The sequence below is a fragment of the Vanessa cardui genome, chromosome W (assembly GCF_905220365.1).
Source record: "Vanessa cardui chromosome W, ilVanCard2.1, whole genome shotgun sequence".
NCBI lineage: Eukaryota > Metazoa > Arthropoda > Insecta > Lepidoptera > Nymphalidae > Vanessa > Vanessa cardui.
The window spans coordinates 623,075-640,269 of NC_061153.1; positions in this window are offsets into that span (position 1 = coordinate 623,075).

Below are 17,195 nucleotides of genomic sequence, written 5' to 3' on the forward strand. Positions count from 1 at the left end.
TAAAAATACTGTTGCTCATCATATCCTTCATGGGTTGCTTTACGACATTCTCTTGTAACGCAATCAAGGGCTAATGAGAGTAAAGTTCTCGGTGTGCACCTTTCATCCTCATGAATAGGATGTTCTTCTAAAGTAGTTTCGTCGATGTTATTTTTGTCCTCGCTACGAAGATCTTTCCATTGTTTAAGTTGCAACGAGTCATAAAGCTTCTCTTCAACAACTTCGGGATTGAAAGGGAAAATTCCGGCTTTGCGAAAACCATTGATTACAACTTGTTTATCGATTTGAGACCAAATTACTCCAATGAGCCTCGAGAATTCTCTTTTTGACAATGTTGCTCCAACATTCAATCGCTGCCATTGTACAAGTAATTGATCCCAACGATCTTTAAATGGTTTCATTACTGCCAAGTCAAGCGGCTGTAAGACGTGACTAGTATGTGCCGGTAGTTTCAGTATAGTTACATTGGCTTTTCGAGCTTCCTCTATTATATTTAATCCGACATGGGTCGCGTGGCCATCGTAAATGAGCAGAACTGGACGCTCTTCCCCAATTGCGGGCAAGAAAGACTTCTTGAAATAAGTTTCAAAAACATCACTCTCCATCCACCCATTTTTAGTAGCTGCGTAAGTTGTACCAGGGTAAGCGTCAGGAGACACCCACGAGTCCCACATGTATTTTCCTTTGTATATTATTAGCGGTGGTAGTTTATCTCCTTGTGCATTTGCTCCTAGTAACACTGTGGTATTTTCTTTTCCTGTCGAAGAAATTACTCGAATTGCGGCGTGCCCTTTGACTCCTACAATTCTAGTTTTTGCAGGGTCCCTGGAAAAGCTGGTCTCATCCATATTCCATATCGCGGATGGTTTTTCTAGTAGCTTCAGTTTTTTTAATGTCTCTTCGACTAATTTGAAATACGGAAATACGATAAACGGATTTATTGCTTTTTTTCTGGAGTATTCAACAGCTTGAGGTTTTTTGACTGAAAGGTTATGCCGTTTTTTGAAACCAGTGAACCAGGAACTACCTGGCTTGCCATTTTTAAATGAGGTCAAAATTTTGTTTTTGTTTACATACTCCGCTACCGTGTCCAATACTTCCGCTTTGGTTAATCCAAAACCATGTTTTTCCATAAGGTGTAGAGATATAGCCAATTTATTTTCTACTTCTTCCGACAATACCGTGCTTCTTCTTAAAGTATTTGACTTAGTTCTCCTATTACAGACATGATCCATTATGGTCATTCTAGGGATTCCATATTTTTTTGCAGCCATATATCCACTTAAAGACCCATTTCTGACCAATTCAACTGCAGCTTTTAGATTTTCTTTCGAATATGCTGCTCTTGACGTTTTCCTTATATAAATGCTTACCATGATGATTGTTTGATGATTTTTGTTATTTAGCAGTAGTCACACTCGTCGTCAGGATAATGATCATAAATGGCAAATTGGTAGCAGCCTCGGCACCAAAAAAAGTTAAAATTTAACAAATCTTGGATAATGTTTTCATGAATTAGAAAATGACGTGGCAAATGCAGATCCGGTTCGTAGTTACAGTTATGACAATGATTTGCAAGTATGAAGTGAGTAATTATCCATGGCCACTTCTTTTGGGATAGTGAAACAAAATCTTGTCTTCTTAAAAATCGGTCAATTTCCAAAAAAACAGGCATTCTCAGTACTTAACACATTCTGAAAAAAGAATCACTATAAATATTTCATAGTCAACGTAAGAGCGCGTAGTACTTGTCTCTAATACTCTAAATATAGTTCAAATTGTAAAATAATAATAATAGACTAAAAGATAAAAACCATCAGAATGATGAACAATATGCATAAAATACAATTTGTTATAAAAGTTGTCAACATCTGGAATAAAGGCAAGACCGGCATATGACGGACTTCCCCTCCATAGGTAGACGGTCTTGCCCAACTATTTAATTTTAAGGTTAGAAATTTCACACCGGTACAAATACGAAACTAAAGACTTGTTCCTTAATTCAATCCCACTTATATATTAATTAAACATTAAACTACTCACGTGATCAGCGAAACTGTCAAAGTTAGTCGAATTCACCACTTTTTTTTAAACAATATCAATTACTGCACACCGCCGTCTAACTCGCAAAATAGTGAAAAAAAATGGCGGGCTCGCATATTCTAAACAAGTGATGCCAGCGACATCTATGGTATTTAGATCGGACGACCACGATAAATACTGTTTTATCAACAAAGACTTATAGCGCGCGCTTTTTAAACACACAAGTTATTGCCACGAGACGGTCTTTTACCCTAGACGAACTTACCCACATTGACCCTATCCAGTCATCCCGGGTCCAGCACTTACCAATGCCAAAACGCTGTCTGGCCGCAAGGAAAACCTCGTGACGGGACTTGGTTAAGAACTCAGATTGAGTAATTCCAGAGCCCTTGAGCTTCGTTTTGGCATACCAAACCTGGTTACGTATAGTTTGTTCAGCGAATTTCACAACAATAGATCTGGGCTTCTTAACAGATGAGCGACCTAGGCGATACGATGTTGTGATACTTGAGCTGGCAAAGTTAGTTAAGTCCAAATGCTCAGCAACCAGCAGTGGTCAAAGCAGAGAGTATAAAACTTTGGAATACATTGAAGTCCGCAGCCAGAGAAGCAGTTGTCAATGGAGTGGATGTTTTTTGCAGACCATTTTGAAACGCTGTCATCTTAGTGTTAAACATCTCTGCCATCGATGCAAGTGAATCTTTGATAGCCTCCATAGTGTACTTGTGTCAAGTGTTTAATAAGTGGTACTAAGTGATTAATTGTAGGAATTAAGTTTGCTGGTAGGTTATATTAATCACATACACATAATATTACACTAGAATATTAAAAAAAAATGTATGTTTAATATTTTATTTTAATATTATAGTAGCACTATTGCAAAACACGTAGTTACGTTTTTTTGTCTCCTACCCGAAATTAATATTAATTAATTAATGTATTATTAATTAATTAATTATATGTACCTAAATAAATAAAAACAAAAATTCGCCTTCATAATCAGGAAATTTTATTTTTATTTCTTCCCACAACCTTTTCACTACGTGTTTTAATTTATGCCGTGGATGACCAGATGTCCAAATAGGTGGTCTAGCTAATATTTCAGCAATTAAAGATTCGGTATTCATTTTTCGCCGCGAAAAAAACTAAATTTTTTTGATCCCAACGCGAATTCGCCGCGACTGCCGCCGACTCAGTGGTTTACGCCGCACAGTGGCGCGAAAGCTTGTTTTGCGTCTCATAAATAGGTTTAATGAATCTTCGATATTCAATATTTTGTTGATGTACATTTCTAATGGAATGTCCAATTCACATTATATTGAACTTAAAATATTTTATTTCTCATATTTCTTTATTGAAATTTGACTTACAAGTTGATGTTCAAGAAATGACGAAAATGTATTATAAAATTTCGCCATATTTTCATTATTTTAATGAAAATGTACAAGTATTATATATGGTTAGAAAGGTTATTTAGTACATAATTAAAAATTGTTAGAAATAGATCATTATGTATTACCCGAAGAGGTACACAGTCATTTTTATAGTATCCTATATTTTATCGCTATAAGAAACTTTGAATAGACTTTTGAAAGTTAGCGATGGCTACCGATGTCGTAATTTTTATACTCACACATAAAGGAGTTGATATAGAAACCAAGGCAAAAAAATTTTTTTGCCCGAATCTGCCCCCTTGAAATAAAGTCAAAAATGCCTAAGGAAGGGAAAATGACGATAACGTACTACAAAATTTCGCAAGTTTACATGGCCATATATTCATTGTTTTTAATGCAAATCTATTAGTGTCGCATATCGTTAGAAAGATTATTTAATATATAATTTAAAAAAATTAGAAATAAACCATTATGTAGTAACTGACGAGGTACACAGCCATTTTTACAGTTTCCTATATTTTATTGTTATCAGTTTATTATTAAAGTTAGCGATGGCTACCGATGTTGTAATTTTTATACTCGCATATAGAGGAGTTCATATGAAAGCCAAGGCAATAAAAAAAAAATTGCCCGAATCGGCCTCCTTGGAATTAGTAAGATCAAAATTCCTTAGAAAGGTAAAACACAAAATAAATAATTCATTTAATTTAAGATTATATTAACACTGCTCTGGGTGACATGTCAAATTTGAATTTCTTTTAAATATTTTAAATTATTTAGTTTTAATTCCAATTAATAGTAGTAATTCTGTATTACAATTCTTTAAAAAAGTGTCAATAGTGTTTGTGACGCATATACGCAACTAAATCGGAACAAAAGAAGAATCGAGTCGACTGTCATACTCTAACGGCCGCTTAACTTGAAATCTACGTAAACCCGGGGAGTATTTTGTTTTAAACTTTTATTTACTCTTTTTTTACACGTTCTAAACCTAATTCGAACAAGGCTTACATGTTGTGGACAGCATCTGCCTTCTCCTTTGGCGTGATTACTGTCTCACTTTGCTTGACAATTAGTTGGAAGCAAGGTTGAAGATTTTAACATAGCCCTCAGATAGTTCTTCACAATATCTGTGCTGTGCATAGGACCCAGCTTATTTTGTAAGCTGTAATCCTTGTGTTCAGTACATACTACGCTTATAATATTGTTTGAAGTAGTTGACAAGTGAATAACTAAATACCTACATATTTATAAAAGTAAAATAATTAAAAATATTATATGTGATTAACCTTTTGTAACTGGAATATCATAGTATAAAATATTATATTATATTACTTAACTTTGGACAAATTCATTGCTATTACCTTAATTGACAGTATATAAGTAATCACATTTTGTTATATCACCTATTATTAAAATAATCAATCAGACATAGATTTGTACAATCCTGATTATATTAAATCTCTCTGCAATAGCATTTAAAAATACATATTTCAATTATTTTACAGTTAAACAACATGGAGTATACTATTATGACCCGGAAAACTTCAATAAAAGATATGGAAGCCAAATTCCAACTCACCCTTAAAGAATTAAAATCCTCTAAAGAGTTAAGCAGACAACTTCTTCAAGAGCGTGAGGACAATGAAGAAGAGATCCAAAAAATTGTTAATAAAAACACAGAACTCAAAAGTGAGCTAGCCAAGTTGTATGAACATTGCTTAGATGTTGTTAGCGAGCGGGACAATCTTCTTAAAATTGTGACCTCATTTAAAGAGTGTAGCGATGAACATGAAAGAGCTTTGAGTCGCATTTCAGAACTGGAAGTTAGTCTTTTAAATGCTCAAAAATCAGAGAAAGAATTAGAACAAATTAAAACAAGCCAGAAATGTTATGCGACTGAGAGTTTGTATAATGAATTAGTTACACATGACTCTGACTGTAACACCTCCTTGCAGGAGTCTAAAATTAATCATAAATATATGAATACACATAACAAAATAATTTTATGTAAAAAATACATAAAATTAAATAAATTTATTAATAAAACAAAAAAAATGATTAATAATACTCATAAGTATCAATATATATACAAAATGAGAAAGGACCGCTCACATTTGATTAATAAAATAAAATCATGTAATAATAAATTGCAAAATAAAAAATTAATGTATGACACTAATATTGAACAAATGCAACTAGAAATTTTTAGCCTACAGAAAACTTTAGATTTTGTTAATAAAAAATATGACTTGGCTCAAAAACAGATAGAGGAACATATACATGCAGCCAATAATCTTCTTGAGCTATGTACATCCAACTTGGAACAATTTGAATCCCTATCAAATAAATGCATATGTAACTGCTTGCATACTCAAGAAAATGAGTTGGCTGCTACTAGTACTAATAATACCACAGTGCCACAACCTATCAAATTGAGTCAATGTTCACCAAAAATCCACAACCACAATAGACTGGGGTTAGGAATTAATAAAAATGTTAAAAATGTTATAGTAGTATCTGATAAGTTAGGTCAGGGCTTTGGCTCAATACTAAAAAGTGAGGTAGAAAATGTATTCAACACATGTACACCCGGGGCAAGCTATCAGTACCAAATAAATAAGATAAGTTCTATGCATCTGGATTCCACTAATATAGTTGTTTTAATGCATGGTGACAGCTTGTCTCTGAATAAAAAAAATCTAATTAAGGATACAAAATTATTACTTGAAATTCAAAATCAAAAGAAATGTAAATTTATAATTAGTACATTTCCATATTCGCACACCTTGACAGATGCACAGAACTTACATATTTATGATTTAAATGTATGTTTATACAATGTGACTCGACATTGTAGTAATGATGTCATGTTATTTGATATTAATAAATTCATTTATAGGTTTAAGTTGACAGAGGGTACTATGTATCTACCAATTAAATCCAGAAGACAACTTGGTAACCCAATTGCTTACAATATTAATAATTATTTTATGTGTAATGTTACCAAGGATCATATATATAATAAAAATAATAACTAATTTACATTAACACTGACAAAAGTAAGGATATTAAAATTCATAGTTTAAACTGAATAAAATGACAAAACCTATGCCCTCTTACTTAAATATTATACATCAAAATATACAGGGCATAGGTGGCAAAGATCATGAAATAGAACTATTTTCAGAAAATTACAAAACTCATGTATTTTGTTTCACAGAGCATTGGATTAAAAGTTTTGACATATTTAATATCCCAAACTTTAAATTGTCAAGTACATTCGTAAGAGGGAATGCTATTCGCGGTGGCTCATTAATATTAGTACGGAATGATATCATTTGTAAATCTCGAAAAGATATTGTGGCTCTCTCTGTCGAACGTACTATCGAATTATCCTGCGTGGAATTTCCGCAGTACATTATAGTATGCGTGTACCGGCCCCCATCGGGAGATTTTTGCTTATTTGAGACCACTATGGAGGATGTTCTTAAAAAGATAAGCGAAAGTAATAAATATATAATTGTATGTGGCGACTTTAACGTAGACTTATTAAAAGCTACTTCGCTGAGTGTTCGATTAGTAACATTGTTTAGGTCATTTAATTTAACGCACCGAGTTAATGAACCAACACGAATAACCAACGATACTTCTACGTGTATTGACAATGTGTTTTGTGACTGTGAAATATATGAATTTTCAATTATAAATAATTTAACTTCTGATCACTGTGGTCAGAAGTTTTCTTTAGAACACAAAGAAATTATTCATTCAAAAAAAATAATGTACAGACCAATAACGGCTCATAAAGTAAACTGTTTTAAAGATATTGTGGCGTGTAAATTAGCTTATTTAGATCTAACGACATAAGATCCAAATGAACTTTATAATTCATTTTTTGAATTAATATTAATAGAATTTAATAAAATATTCAAAATAAAATCATTTTATAATAATACAAAATTGAAGTTTAGTGACTGGGCTACTATTGGTATATATAAAAGTAGAAATAAATTATACGACCTATATGGTATGAAGCAGTGGAATCAAAACGAAGCCTTTCTAGGATATGTCAATAAATATTCGAAAATATTTAAAACAGTATGTATTTATGCTAAGTATTTATACATAAAGAACAAAATTTTGACTTCCGATAATAGAATAAAGGCCACTTGGGACATTATTGGAAGTGTTAGTGGAAAACCTAAAAAGGAAAGTATACATATCAAATTAAACACAGGCAGTAAATACACAAATTCTGATTTGGAAGTTGCAAATTTATTTGAAATATTTTTTGATAACATACCTAATAAAATAACATCTCATTTAAAGTCATCTACATTAGATGCAGCTAAATTATTAAATAAACATGTTTCGAAATGCGTTATTGATTTTTCTTTTGAAACAGTTTCTGCAATAGATGTTATAAAAGTATTTAAAACACTCAATATTAAAAAAACTAACGACGTATGGGGCATTTCGGTAAAATTCATAAATAACATCATACACGATATTGCTCCGTATATAGCAGTAATTTTTAACAAGAGTTTGGACACGGGTTCATTTCCTGACTTGTTAAAATGTAGTAAAGTCTTACCACTTTTTAAGAATGGAAATAGGAGCGATCCCAGTAATTACAGGCCTATTTCAATACTCCCATCTTTAAGTAAAATTTTCGAAAAAAATATTTTAAATCTTTTTCTTCTTATCCATTTTGGTACAAATAAAATTTTTCATAGTGAGCAATTTGGTTTTACAAGAGGTCGATCAACAACTGATGCGGGAATTGCGCTTCTTAAGCATATTTACGATGCTTGGGAGAAATCACAGAATGCTATTGGAGTGTTCTGTGATTTATCTAAAGCATTTGATTGTATAGAACACGAGACGCTTCTTTATAAGCTCAAATATTACGGCGTTAAAGGTAGGGCTCTTGATCTCATTGCTTCATACTTAAGTCAAAGAATTCAGCAAGTTTTCATTAATGGAATAAAGTCTACTGGATCTACGCTAAAAATGGGTGTTCCACAAGGTTCAATTTTGGGTCCCTTTCTATTCCTAGTATATATAAATGACCTTCCTTTCTTTGTTAAAGGTATTTGTGATATAGTATTGTTTGCTGACGATACTTCACTGATTTTTAAGGTTGACAGGAAAAAAACTGACTATGACGATGTGAACGGTGCCTTATCACAGATACAAGATTGGTTTAATGTAAATAATTTGGTTTTGAATACTCAAAAAACAAAATGTGTAGTTTTTACCCTACCCAATGTTAGGAAGCAAAATTATAATATATCTTTAAGCGGTGGCCCGCTTGATGTAGCCGATACTACCGTGTTCTTGGGAATAGAATTGGATTCCAGACTTCAGTGGAGTCCCCATTTGTCTTCCCTAACAGGGAGACTCAGCTCCGCAGCATACGCGGTTCGAAAAGTTAGACAACTAACTGATATTGATACCGCTCGTTTAGTTTATTTTGGTTATTTTCACAGTATTATGTCATATGGCATATTACTTTGGGGTAGTGTTGCCCAAATGCAAGACCAAGACGAGACTTAGCCAGTCTTGGTCTTGGTCTTGCGCCAATACAACTGGTCTTGGTCTTGGTCTTGGTCTTGCGCTCCCGGTCTTGGTCTTGGTCTTGGTCTTGGTCTTGCGCCAATACAACTGGTCTTGGTCTTGGTCTTGGTCTTGCGCTCCCGGTCTTGGTCTTGGTCTTGGCCTTGCAGCAAGAGTCTTGCAAGTCTTGCAATTACCTATTAGTCTATTACTATTTATTAAAGTTTATTTTAAATCTCAGAAAAACGTATTAGAATTGGAACATTGTGAGCTTGAATTAACATAGCCATAGTAAAGATCAAGCAGATTAATAAATTGCTGAAGATTTGATAAGAAATTTGAAAAATCAACTGACAAACACAGATTATTTATTACCTACTTGTTCAGAGTCGACGCGTGAATAAAATATAAATCAAAATCAAAATCAAAATAAACTTTATTCAAGTAGGCTTTTATAAGCACTTTTGAATCGTCATTTTACAATTAAGTGAAGCTACCACCGGTTCGGAAAGTAGATTCTACCGAGAAGAACCGGCAAGAAACTCAGTAGTTACTCTTTTTTAACATTTAAAAAATACAATGTCATGTTAATTAAATACAATTATTTCAATTAATGTATCCTGCTTGGAAGTCAACAGGTATTAACTCCACGCTTTTTTATCATCTACAAAATCTTGTATCGAATAGTATGCTTTTTCTACCAATGTATTTTTAACAAACGATTTGAATTTACTAAACGGCAAAGTTAAAAATTTCTGCGGAATTTTATTATAGAAACGGATACCTTGCCCCAAGAAGGATCTATTGACTTTGCGGAGTCGGAAACTTGGCGTTATAAGCTTATCCTTACTTCTAGTGTATATACAATGATTATCACTGATTTTATCAAAGTGATCAATGTTACTGTGAATATACATGATATTGTTGTAAATATATTGCGACGCAATAGTAAGTATTCCTACTCTGTTAAAAACATCCCGAAGAGAGTCTCTAGCTCCAAGATTATAAATAAACCGAATTGCTCTCTTTTGTAAAATAAAGACAGATTCAATATCTGCAGCGTTACCCCAAAGTAATATGCCATATGACATAATACTGTGAAAATAACCAAAATAAACTAAACGAGCGGTATCAATATCAGTTAGTTGTCTAACTTTTCTAACCGCGTATGTTGCGGAGCTGAGTCTTCCTGTTAGGGATGATAAATGAGAAGTCCACTGAAGTCTGGAATCCAATTCTATTCCTAAAAACACCATAGTATCAGCTACTTCAAGACGGTCACCATTTAAAGATATATTATAATTTTGCTTGCTAACATTAGGTAGGGTAAAAACTACACATTTTGTTTTTTGAGCATTCAAAACTAAATTATTTACTGTAAACCAATTGTGTATCTGTGATAATGCACCGTTCACATCGTCATAGTCATTTTTTTTCCTGTCAACCTTAAAAATCAGCGAAGTATCGTCAGCAAACAACACTATATCACAAATACCCTTAACATAGAAAGGAAGATCATTTATATATACTAGGAATAGAAAGGGACCCAAAATTGAACCTTGTGGAACTCCCATTTTTAACGTAGATCCAGAAGACTTTATTCCATTAATGAAAACTTGCTGGATTCTTTGACTTAAATATGAAGCGATGAGATCAAAAGCTTTACCTTTAACACCGTAATATTTGAGCTTATAAAGAAGCGTTTCGTGTTCTACACAATCGAATGCTTTAGATAAATCACAGAATACTCCAATAGCTTTCTGTGATTTCTCCCAAGCATCGTAAATATGTTTGAGAAGCGCAATTCCCGCATCAGTTGTCGAGCGACCTCTTCTAAAACCGAATTGCTCACCATGAAAAATAGCATTTGTACCGAAATGGACGAGAAGTTGATTTAAAATAATTTTTTCGAAAATTTTACTTAAGGATGGGAGTATTGAAATAGGCCTGTAATTACCGGGATCGCTTCTGTTTCCAGTTTTAAAAAGTGCTAAAACTTTACTACATTTTAACAAGTTAGGAAATGAACCCGTGTCCAAACTCTTGTTAAAAATTACTGCTATATACGGAGCAATATCGTATATGATGTTATTAAAAAATTTTACCGAAATGCCCCATATGTCGTTAGTTTTTTTAATATTTATAGTTTTAAATATTTTATGACATCTATTGCAGAAACCGTTTCAAATGAAAAATCAATAACGCATTTAGAAACACTATTATTTAATAACCTAGCTGCATTTGATGTAGATGATTTTAAATGAAATGTTATTTTATGGGGTACTTTATCAAAAAATGATTCAAATAAATTAGCAACCTCTAATTCAGAACTCGTGTATCTACTACCTGTGTTCAATTCTATTGGTATCATTTCCTTTTTGGGTTTTCCACTAACACTACTAATAACATCCCATGTGGCTTTAATTCTATTATCAGAATTCAGGATTTTTTTCTTTAAATATAAGGACTTAGCAGAAATGCATACTGTTTTAAAAATTTTGGAATATTTAATGACGTATTCTAAAAAGGCTACGCTTCGATTCCACCGCCTCATATCATATAAGTCGTATAATTTATTTCTACTTTTATAAATACCAACAGTAGCCCAGTCACTAAACTTTAATTTTGTGTTACTATAACATGATTTCATTTTAAATATATTGTTAAATTCTTTTAGTATTACTTCAAAAAATGAATTATAAAGCTCATTTGGATCCTGTGTCGTAAGATCTAGATTAGACAATTTATACGCCACAATATCTTTAAAACAATGTAATTTGTTAGTCGTTATTGGCCTGAATGTTATTTTTTTTAAAAGATTTATTTCTTTGTCTTTTAATGAAAACTTCTGACCACTGTGGCGTAGCCTATTTTTCTATTATAATTTTTATTTCTTTTTTTTTACTTTTGTTAAATTATAAGTGTGTATTTTATGTTTTAATTATTTTTTATAAATTTTATTATTTTATTAATTTCAACGGACAGAATAAATACGACAAGTCTTTTTATATACGTAAGCGCGCGAGCGACGCGGTCAGTCTCCGCCCCATTGCGGGGCGACGTCCACCCGCGGGCCCTGCGGCCGGCCGGCCGTCGCAGGCGCTTCACAAGTAGAATTATTGTTAATTGTAAAATGTAAAATTAATTCTTTTTTAGTTCGCTAAAACTTCCGGGTCGATCTGCACGTCGCTCGCATGCTCGCTAGCTACATACATAATTCAAAGTGTCTCATCGTTTACTTAAGGACTTAAATTAATTAGTGTAATAAGTATAACAGTTGGTGAATCCAATAAAAACAATATTCGCAATTACCGTGATTTACATATCCTGCGTTACTCCTCCTCAGTAGTGATACGACCTACCACTAAACTGGTGACCCCGTAGAGCACGACGCTTATTCTCTTCTGCTTGAATCCTGAAAGTACCCTACACGATGACGACAGACGGAAAGAAAGATGGCGCCGAGCAAATAGCAGAGTCATGCCGAGTTGGCGTACGCGTGCCGCCATTTTATCCTGAAAAGCCGGCGCTCTGGTTTGCACAATTGGAAGGTCAATTCGTCCTCGCCAACATCACCAGCGATACGACGAAGTTCTACTACGCCATTGCGCAGCTCGAACCTCAATACGCAGCCGAAGTGGAGGACATCATTACCACACCTCCTAACACCGGAAGATACGATAAGTTGAAGGCGGAACTAATAAAGAGGCTTTCGGTATCCCGAGAAAAGAAGGTGCAACAGCTCCTTTTGCATGAGGAGCTCGGGGACCGGAAACCATCACACTTCGTACGCCACCTATAAAATCTAGCGGGACCCGGCGTTCCAGAAGAGTTCTTAAGGACGATCTGGACCAGCCGACTGCCACAGAGCACGCAGTCGATCATCGCGTCGCAACCTCGAGCATCGCTAGAAGAGCTGGCCGACCTAGCAGACCGGATTCATGACGTGGTCACGCCCAACTTGCAAGTGGCCTCCGCATCAAGCCCAGCTCCACCTGAAAGCAGCGTCGACGCCATGACTCGTCAAATCTCTGAACTCACTAGGCAAGTGGCGGAGCTGACGACGAGGGTGAGCAGGATGTCGCGACCCAGGCAGCGTGACCGTTCCAGGAGTCGCAGGCGCCAGTACTCCAGTTCCTCGAAGTCTCAGTGCTGGTACCACATTAAATTCGGCGAGAAGGCGAAAAGGTGCATAAAACCGTGCGAATTCTCGGTAAACTCAACGGGCGGTCGTTAACGGCGACTACCGATTGCCCGAGTACCGGTCGCCTATTCGTTACGGATGCGAAAACAAAAACGCAGTTCTTAGTGGACACTGGAAGTGACCTCTGTGTTTTTCCGCGGAGTGGTATTAGAGACTCTAAGACTAAGACGAATTACGATTTATGTGCCGCTAATGGTAGCAAAATAAATACATACGGGTATGTAAATTACAATGGTTACAATCAGTGATTGGAGCAAGTGTTATGGTTTAAAGATCAATCCATCAAAATCACAGGCCATTATTATTGGCAGTGCTGCTATGATTTCAAGAGTTGACTGGAGAAACATTCCTACGATTATATTAGATAATTGTACTATACCATATAGTTCTACGGTAAAAAATCTCGGTATACATCTAGATTCTACACTTTCATGGTCACATCAGTTAAATGTAGTCAGCAGGAAAATGTTTTCGGCGATGGGCTCTCTACGACGTCTCCGTTCCTTTCTTCCTATTTCCACCAAGACTATGTTAGCACATTCTCTACTTCTATCTATTCTCGATTATGCAGACGCCAGCTATCTAGATTTAAATGAGGACCAATTAAATAAACTTGAGCGTCTTCAAAATCTAGCTATACGGTTCATATTTGGCTTACGCAAATATGACCATGTCTCTGAATTTCGTACTCAGCTCAAGTGGTTACCTATTCGTTTTCGCCGGAATCTACATATTGTTTGTCTTTTGTACTGTGTTATTCAATCCTCACTCACCTATTTATTTGAAAGAAAAATTTAAATTTTTGAATTCTCGCAATGTTATTGACGGACACAACATGAACTTACGTTCATCTGAAAATTTACTTTTAAATCCACCTGTGCAGAAAACAATTTTTTCCAAAAAATCTTTTACGGCTGAGGCTACTCGATTGTGGAATGCCCTCCCGCTTAATATCAAATCTGCAACCTCTTTAACATTATTTAAAACTAAAGTTATTAATTATTACCTCACACTCTCACACTGAATGGCGACTAGATACCATTTGTTATTTGTATATATCTGTATATTTATATGTTTTTATGTATGACTCTATTTATATATGTATGTATAAATGTATTTATGTACCTAGCTATATGTATGTAGTAGTTTATTTATGTATTATATTATTTGTATCTATGCATGTAGTCTATTTTACACCACCTACCATTTCTCTGTTGGCTACTACTCCATATCACCTCGGTTGTCTGGAAGAAATCGCTTTAAAGCGATAAGACCGCCGGTTGTACCATCTATTTTTTTTTTTTTATGTGATCTTACTTATCTGTTTAATTTGTGGTGTACAATAAAGTGTTTAAATAAATAAAATAAATAAATAAATAAATTTAGTCTTAAATATAGGCCTACGCCGCGACTTTCCCTGGCGATTTATTATAGCCGATGTCACAAGGGCGATAATAGGCGTTGATTTTTTATCTTACTATAATTTAATTGTCCTGCTGACATTTCATCGGTAAAGGTGATCACTGGTGAGTCGGTTTATCATCACATACTACGGGAATATCCCGATATCACTCGTCCATCCGGTACTTTACATGCACCTAAACACAACATAGTACACCATATACGTACTACACCCGGGCCACCCGTATCATGCACACCACGAAGGCTGGCCCCTGACAAATTAAAGGTAGCTAAGGAGGAGTTTGCCACTATGCTTCAGATGGGCATAGCCAGACCCTCTGAGTCCCCGTGGTCGTCACCACTCCACTTGGCGCCAAAGAAAGACAACAGCTGGCGCCCCTGTGGCGACTACAGGCAACTCAACGCCCGTACAATACCGGACAGGTACCCGATCCGCCATATACATGATTTTGCGCACACAATTGCCGGTTGCAAGGTTTACAGCACTATCGACCTCGTAAAGGCGTACCACCAGATACCTGTTGCCTCAGAAGACGTACCAAAAACTGCTATTACCACACCTTTCGGCATGTACGAGTTCCCATTCATGACGTTTGGACTACGTAATGCCGGACAAACCTTTCAACGTTTCGTGGATGAAATGCTACGAGGATTGGACTTCTGTTACGCCTACCTGGACGATTTCCTAGTTTTCTCTGAAGATGAAGAAACCCATAAAGGTCACTTGAGGCAACTCTTCGCTAGGCTCCAAGAATATGGCATGGTAATCAACACTTCCAAATGTATCTTTGGAGTACCAGAGGTGACGTTGCTAGGATACCACATATCCACTAGCGGTACCAAGCCTTTACCTGCCAAAGTCCAGGCAATTCAAAACTTCCCAGTGCCAAAGAACGTCAAAGAACTGAGAAGATTTCTGGGCATGCTGAACTTTTATAGAAGGTTTATACCGAACGCAGCTCAACACCAATCTCCGTTGAATGCACTTCTTGTCGGTTCTGTAAAAGGATCCCACCCCATAACCTTCACAGCAGTAGAACAGGAAGCTTTTAACGCCTGTAAGCAAAGTTTATGTGACGCAACACTATTAGCTCACCCAGACAGCCAAGCTAAATTAGCCATAGTAACAGACGCATCTGATGTGGCCATTGGAGCCGCTTTATAGCAGTTGACGCATGAGGGTTGGCAGCCACTCGCGTTCTACTCACATAAACTCAGTCCTGCCCAGCAAAAATATTCTCCGTATGATAGAGAGCTGCTTGCAATATATGAAGCGATCAAATATTTCAGGCATATGGTTGAAGCAAAAGATTTCGTGGTATATACAGACCATAAACCTTTGTGCTTCGCATTCAGTTCGCGTAAAGAAAATTGCTCACCAAGACAGTTCAAGACACTTAGATTTTATATCGCAGTTTACAACGGATATAAGACACATATCAGGAAGGAACAACGTTGTCGCAGACACTCTCTCACGGATTGAGGAAGTTGCTAAACCAGTCGACTCTGAGCAGCTAGCACAATCTCAATCCACGGACGCCGAGTTGCAGAAGCTCCTTAACAGCGACACCTCTTTATCCTTGAAAAAGATGAAACTGCCAGGAACACACTCTGAACTGTATTGCGATGAGAGTAGCAATAGCATACGCCCATACGTTCCTCAAGACTTTCGCCGGAGAGTTTTTGAAAGTTTGCACTGTCTTAGCCATCCAGGTGCCAAATCAACAACCAGGATAGTCTCAGAGAGGTATGTTTGGCCAGGTATTAGAAAAGATTGCAGAGAATGGACACGAGCCTGCCCAGCATGCCAACGGTCAAAAATCTCTCGCCATTGCTCGCCATCTGTTGGAACTTTCAAATTACCACGATCACGGTTTGCTCATATCCATATCGATCTCGTTGGTCCATTGCCATATTCACACGGTTATAGATATTGCCTCACCGCCGTCGACCGTTTCACCCGTTGGCCTGAGGTCATACCCTTACGCGACATAACCGCTGAGTCCGTGGCCAACGCATTACTATTCGGATGGATATCACGCTTCGGTTGTCCCATCGACATAGTCACCGATCGTGGCGCACAATTTGAATCTACCCTATTTAAGCGTTTGTCAGACCTCATCGGCTTCAAGCACAAAAGAACGACCGCGTATCCCCCAGCATGTAACGGGATGGTGGAAAGATTTCATAGGCAACTTAAAGCCGCAATTACTTGCCACGGAAACCAAAACTGGGTCGAGTCTCTTCCGATAGTACTTTTAGGCATCCGGAGCGCTTATAAGGAAGACTTACGCGCCTCCTCAGCTGAGCTCGTCTACGGCGAAACACTTAGGCTGCCTGGGGAAATTCTTCATCCTCAAGCTGACGACTCGACCGACGTGGCAGATTACTTGACACGAATTCGGACATTTGCACGGAAGCTCAGACCAATACCAGCGTCGCGTCATGGCACTAGGTCCTTCTTTGTTTTCAAAGACTTAAAAACAGCTTCTCACGTCTATCTCAGAGAGGAGATTAACCGTGGATCCCTTAAGCCGGCCTATACTGGCCCTCACGAGGTACTCAAAAAC